This window comes from Cynara cardunculus (genome assembly GCF_001531365.2).
Source record: "Cynara cardunculus var. scolymus isolate 2C chromosome LG 13, CcrdV1, whole genome shotgun sequence".
NCBI classification, from domain to species: Eukaryota; Viridiplantae; Streptophyta; class Magnoliopsida; order Asterales; family Asteraceae; genus Cynara; species Cynara cardunculus.
In genome coordinates, this window is record NC_037540.1 from 19924719 (window position 1) to 19931835 (window position 7117).

A 7117-nucleotide genomic window follows, 5' to 3' on the forward strand; every position below is an offset into this window, starting at 1 on the left:
GGGTTACCAAAGTAAAAGTTTGGTAAACGAACCCTTAACATAAATATTAGAAAAAGACGACCGAGTTGTACAATTAATTTTGACATTTTAAAAGTTAAAACTAGAAACTAAAAGAAAAAGGATACAGAGCTTATCCCTGTCATAAGCATTTTAATGGCATGGACTCTGCATTCCTTACTGTTTATACAACCATCTACATACAGAAAAAGAGACTCATCGCCGGGGGCATGGTATGGAGGCAAACCTCCTAGCAACTCCCGGGTATAACGGCTTTTGTCAACAGTCCACTGTCAATACATCAAGCAACCATAATAGCTCCACCGATTACTAGAAGCTTTGGCACCATATCCGCCGCCCACTTCTCCTGCCGGACCGCCACTTGGGTTTCTGCCATATCTACATTTAGATCTTCTTCATCAGATTCTAAAGAATGCAGGTGGTTTTCATCGATTTTGGTACTCATCTGAGCCATAACTACATGAACAGATATCGTTTTCGGATTAGCTCTTTCCTTTTGATAAGATCGAAAGCCACGATCAACGTTCTTGGCTGCTCCCCACATCCCTTGCCTCACCCCAAATTTTGTAATAAAGATCAGCACGCTGTGGCTTCTGCTTTCTTGGGACTGATGGGCAGGGCACTCCCTGGAACAAGAAGGCAGAGATCGATGATTCAGACATAAAGGAGGAAGCTTTGCATTTGTCTGTTGAAATTTGCAATATGTATACCTTTGTCACACAGTAAGAAGATCCTTCAAGTTCCCATATGCGACGTGAAATTGTGTATTCTCTATCACTGCAGAAAAAAGGGAACGATGCGAGAATTAGAGTAAAAATATAACCAAACCAATCAGACCCAATAAATCAAACATAAAAGGGAAGTAGAATCACTTTCGGATCCAATGTACTACGCTAGCACCTGCGGTGGGGAATTCATCCACGGTTGCTGCATGTGAAAGCATATCATCCCATTTCAGGCGGAAGTCCCTCATCAGTTCAGGTGTGGCATTTTTGTACACGGTCTTGGTGCAATATTGAGTAGGGCCAGACTAACAAACCCGCAAACAAAAACAGTTCAACAATTTAGTTTGATGCATACAAAGAACTTAATCCATACAAAGAACAATCGAACAACCTCTGGGTCTCTTTGCCATGCTTGATAGCGCATACGATTGGTTGACCGATCCATCATATGCTTCCATGGTGGACCTCCATCTTTCCTTTCCACAAGATGCCATAGATGTTTGAGATCTTCATCTGTAGGAACATAGTTTTCCTCTTTTTCGACAATTGATGGACTACAGGAAAGACAGACGAATGTTAAGTTTGTCATGCAATCTACTAAAACATAATCCACAACAAGTAGACAAGAATACATGATTTTGAGGATTATATGCGGTATCTTCAGTAGTTTGAAGAAAGTTTCAGTTCTCAATGGCATAAAACACATCAATTAGAATATTAAACCACTGAAATGAACAAGGTCCAGAACAATTCAACTTTTTGCATGCAATAGTTTCACATTACAAGAAAGAAAGACGTGTATCACACACATGGTGAAATTATGGCTGCAAATCAAGAAAGAAACAATTACAGATCTTAGACAAAATGACCACAAAATCACCTGCAATTGGGATTGTTTCTTGAAAGCAATGAGGGTTCTTCAGCATTCTCTATATCCATGTTACCAGACCCGAAAATTGCGACGGTTCGGACTTCTACTGTTGTTTTCCTCCTTTGTTCTTCGAAACCGTAGTGGGTTTCGGTGTTGAGGCTTCACCACCGAGATGTCCATGATCAACACTCTTGGAACCATTAGTCCCCATGATTACCATGTAGCAACACTCACAGAAAGATATAGAACTAATGATAATAGAGAGAGTAAATTAGAAAGCCACACTTTACAAAAGACAACCGAATCATGCTTATATAGCAAATGAAACGGTGCCTTGGAGATATACAACGGTTGGCAGAAAACTGCCATAAGAAACTACTTTTGGTGGTTTTGATAAGGTGTCCCATGACCCTCATAATTTTACACAAGTCTAATTAATTTGAAAATATAAATCAACATGTGTTTGACATATGTTGAGAATTCACCTATAACTACCTATATATATACATATACTATTTTAAATTGAGATTAAAAAATATAAATCAACATATGTTGGATCGATATGCTAAAACAACCAAAGTTTGTTGAGAATTCACACTTTGAAATGTGTACAAATCATACATACTTATAGACACCGAAAAGGTGCTATCGAACCATCACACCCTTTCGTGAATAGTCGCATCTCTTCGTGGATAACTACCAATAACTACCTATAACTACCTATATATATATATATACATATACTATTTTAAATCGAGATTAATCTAACATTCACCCCCTAATCTCGATTGTGTTGAACAAGATCTTTAACTCCAAGTAGTTGCCTCATAGTGGCGAATCTTATCCTTGGAAGTGGTTTTGTTAGAATGTCAGCTCGTTGTAGTTCTCCCTTGATGTGTTCAACAGCTAGGTCTTCTTTTTTCAACGCATTGTCGTATGAAGTGATATTTTGTATCAATGTGTTTGCTTCTTCCATGTAGCTTGGTTGTTGAGTCTTCATATTTTCGTATAAGTAGTATCGTCTTTATCATATTCTTGAGTTCTCGCAACATTCTTTATCATTGTCTTCTTGAAACTTTGTGTAGTAGTATAACACAACTCCACTATGTCTTCATTCTTGTGTAGTCGTCTCACATAACTCCACTTGGTCTTCGTTCTTGTGTAGTCGTCTCACATGACTTCACTTGGTCTTCGTTCTTGTGTAGTCCTTTCACATGACTCCATATGCTATTGTCTCACACGATTCCACTTGCTGTTGTCTCACACGATTCCACTTGCTGTTGTCTCACACGATTCCACTTCTTGTTGTCTCACACAAATTTATGATCCAATCACAACATTTATTTACACATATCACAAGTTGTTAACCGTATCATACGATTATTGGTGCCTTGATCGTATCACACGATCAAAGTTCTACTTTGCATCATTTTTCTTCATTCTCAGTAATAGTTGCCATAAGCAATGTTGGCTCCAAATCTTCTTCCATAAGATTGGACTGTTATTTGTCTTGATTCTTACGTTTGTTTGGACACTCATAGGCATAGTGACCAAGTTTGTGACATCGGTAGCACGTGATTTGAGATTTGTCTTTTGTATCATCTTCATAAGACTCTTGTTCTTCCCTTTTATACTGATAATTGTTCCTGTCTTGGCCTCGGCCTCGGGATTGGTTAAATTTACCACAACCACGTCCTCTGAAAGGTTGGCCTCGGTGTTCATGTCGTGTGAACATCAATCCTTCTTCAGTGTCCATGATTCTTTCCTTCTTGAATTTCAATCTTTCTTCAAAATGTCTTTAGTCTTTCGATCGCTTCGTCTAGAGACATAGTATCTAGATCCGAGTATTGTTCAATGGATGCAACAATTTGAAGGAATCTATCAGGTACGATGTTTAATAACTTCCGAACAAGAATAGAATCTTCATATGTTAATCCCAAGCTTGCTGCTTTATTGATAATACCCGTCAACTTTGTATTAAATGAATCCACTGATTCATTTTCTTTCATTTGTAACATCTCAAATTCCGTCTTGAGAGTTTGTAATCTTGCCTTTTGGACACTGCTGACACCAACGTGTCTTGTTTTCAGTGCATCCCAAACTGCCTTTGCAGATTTGTATTTTGAGATGAGTAACAGTTGATCTTCTGGGAGTGATTGATAAATATAGGCGATTGTTGTTTTATCTCTTTTCTCATCGGCTTTTGTTGATGATTTTGGTTCAATTGCTTCCCAAAGACCATTTGCTTCCAAAATGATTTGCATTTGGATTGCCCAAGTTGTGTAATTAGTTGAATTCAACATTGGACACTGAAAATGGGTACTAGGACTCATTTCCTTGCAAATTTTGGAACTATCTCCATGTTCCTTATTTCCTTTCCCCGTCATAATTTCATATAAAAAAAAATATTCCTTAAAGATTTTATATAAAATTTTACAAAAACTTAGTTTTGTAAATTTTTCCATTTTAAATGATAATAAAAATAATAAAGGAAGTTTTTTAAAGAAAAATTTGTAAAGAAGTTCTTTAAAATCAAAGGAAATCTGACTTTCCTAAAATTGAGGAATTAGGTTTTTTTTTTTAAAGAAAAGGGAGAGAAGTGGTGAGTGGCGTACGGTTTCTTTTGTGCCGTCTCCTTTCTCTTCTTCAAAAACAATGAAACCTTCTCTGGTTCCTTTAATGGCGTCGCCTCCTGTGATTTTCGTGCCCCGAATCGACGATCTCCTGACCGGTTTATGGTGCGCCGTTTTCTGCCGTGTGTACCTTGGTTCGTCGGTTCCTTAAACCGATTTCAATCTGCGATTTTGGTGCCTCCTGCACTCAACGGTCCTCTTGACCAGTTGCGGTTTGCGATTTTCGCCTTGACTTCTCCGGTAGCCTTCTTCTATTCCGATTAAGGTATGTAAATACCTTTTCGATGGGTGCCAGTCAGTGGTAAAACTCCTTCTGGTGTTTGGCCGCCCTAGGTATAGATTCTGATTAACCCCAAATGAACAACTGTGATGGTGATTGATCGTTAATCTTTGGCGGTTTTGGTGACTCTCTTGGTTTTTGTTGGTATTCGGTAGATGATGAGAAAACTTTGGTTGAATGAACCCAAAGCTCTGATACCAAATGTTGGATCGATATGCTAAAACAACCAAAGTTTGTTGAGAATTCACACTTTGAAATGTGTACAGATCATACATACTTATAGACATCAAAAAGGTGCCATCGAACCATCACACCCTTTCGTGAATAGTGTTGAAATATTTGATTAACGATATTGGGATCAGTCTCCATCATTTCCCAAAATAGACCATTGACCTTTGGAATCAAGGAAATCAAGACCGGCACCTTTCAAGCCTTATTTTATGGTCTTTGCTAATTGCCARYCATTYTTTTTAATGCCATTTATTGTATTTTCCTTATTTAGTCTTTTGTATAGGCTATATAATTCTGTACGTAGGCTTGTTCATATAYATAAGAAATACAAAGTTATTTAATTTCTCTTCCATTCCTCTTATTATCATGGTTAACATGGTATCAGGGCAGTGTTTATGATCCAAAACCATTTGTGCTCATCATCTAGCAGAACCAGAAACAATGTCGGAAGAAGATAACAATAACCTAGCCACCCAAATAGCTAATCTTCTCAAAAATAGAGTTCAAATCCAAACCCAGAACCCAAAACCAAATCCCTCTGATAGCCTAAAAATTAGCCTCAATCTCACAAGCCAAAACTACCCTCTATGGGCTCGGATGATACGAGTCACCATAGGGGGGAAATCGAAAGCTCTTTTAAACCATCTCACCCAAAACCCACCAGAACCCAGTGATGAACAGTGGGAACAAGATGATTTGATCGTCTTTTCATGGTTGATCCAAAATATCTAGCCGGCACTTGCTAGTAACTTAACGRAGTTCCCGACARCAAAAACGCTATGGGACGCTCTTACGATTACGTATAGCARCGGCAAAGACAAACTTCAAACTTTCGATMTCCACRTCAAAGCAAACRAGTTCAAGCAAAATGGCGTACCGTTAGAAGAATTCTGGATCGTGATGCAGGGTATCTGGGGAGAAATTGAACGGCGAGATCCAAACCCGATGAAGTGTTTTACCGACATCGCCACTTACAACAAAGTCAGGTCAGAAAATAAATTGTTTCAATTTCTCAATGCCCTTGATCGAAAGTATGATTCCCTTAAAAGAGAGATCCTCCGGTGGGATCCCTTGCCGTCTGCTGAAGCCGCATATGCTGCTGTCCGAAAAGAAATAGCACATCAAAGTATTTTCAGGAACATAACAAGGGGTGGCGTCGGGTCTGAACTCAACCGGTGATCTTGATGGGTTAGGGCTCATTTCCAGAGGTCGCCGGTCAGACCAGAAATCCAATCCGTCATCATCCCGGATCGATAAAAGCAGATTGAAATGTGAGCACTGTGGCATGACCAAGCATACGAAAGAACAGTGTTTCAAACTCGTGGGGTACCCGGAATGGTGGGCCGACGGACACAAAAAARGGAAAGATGGCAAGGCTGCTGTCGCCGTGGGCAATCAAGGGACCACCAGTAGCAGCGGTAGCAGCGACGACCACTCAAAACTCGCTGGAAATCAAGAGAGCACCGAAAAAGGAAACCATKGAGGGAGCTGCTGTTTTGCGGAAATTAAAGAAGAAGAACCAGGGGGYATCGCAGGTATAGGGTTTGAGAATTACACCTCAAACCCTTCACTCTCTCAACTTTCGCATTTACAACCCTATAGTTCCAATATGACAGTCATGTCAACAAATTTCTTTAATGTTGGGGAAATTAACATGGCAACAAAAAATGAAAAAGATAAAAACTTATGGATATTTGATTGTGGTGCTACCGATACAATGACCTTTGAAATATCTGACATGTGCTCGATGTCAAAACCACAAAAATCAAGAATTCATACTGCAAATGGAGAAGGTCTCCAAGTAGAAGGAGGAGGGACCATTCAAATTTCATCAAACATGAAATTGAAAAACTGTCTATATGTTCCATCCTTGTCTCATAAATTGCTATCGATCAGTCATGTTACAAAAGAACTAAATTGTGTTGTTCTAATGCATCCAACCTTCTGTATCTTACAGGACATCAGGACAGGGAAGATCATTGGGCGTGGTACTGAGCAGCAAGGACTATACTATGTGGATGAAGTGACTCGACAAGGTACTGTAATGCTAGCTCACGGATCTACAGATAGGGAGGCTTGGTTATGGCACCGAAGATTGGGACACTCATCCAGTGGGTACTTGCATCGTTTATTTCCTGAATTATTCCCAACAAATAAAGTCTTGAATTGTGAGACATGTTTTTTGGCTAAGAGTCATAGACACACTTTGAAATAAAATGATACTAAGGTTGATTTTCCTTTTTTATTAATTCATTCGGATGTGTGGGGGCCAGCAAAAGTTGAGGGGGGACAAAATTTCCGTTATTTCGTAGCATTCATTGATGATTGCACCCGCATGACTTGGATTTATCTCTTGAAA

The 7117-nt window shown here is 39.1% G+C and overlaps 1 pseudogene; it reads right to left on the reverse strand.

Annotated features, from left to right (window-relative positions):
- Positions 1 to 213: 213 nt before the first annotated feature.
- On the reverse strand, positions 214 to 1682 carry LOC112524870 (annotated as a pseudogene).
- Between the last annotated feature and the right edge of the window lie 5435 nt (positions 1683 to 7117).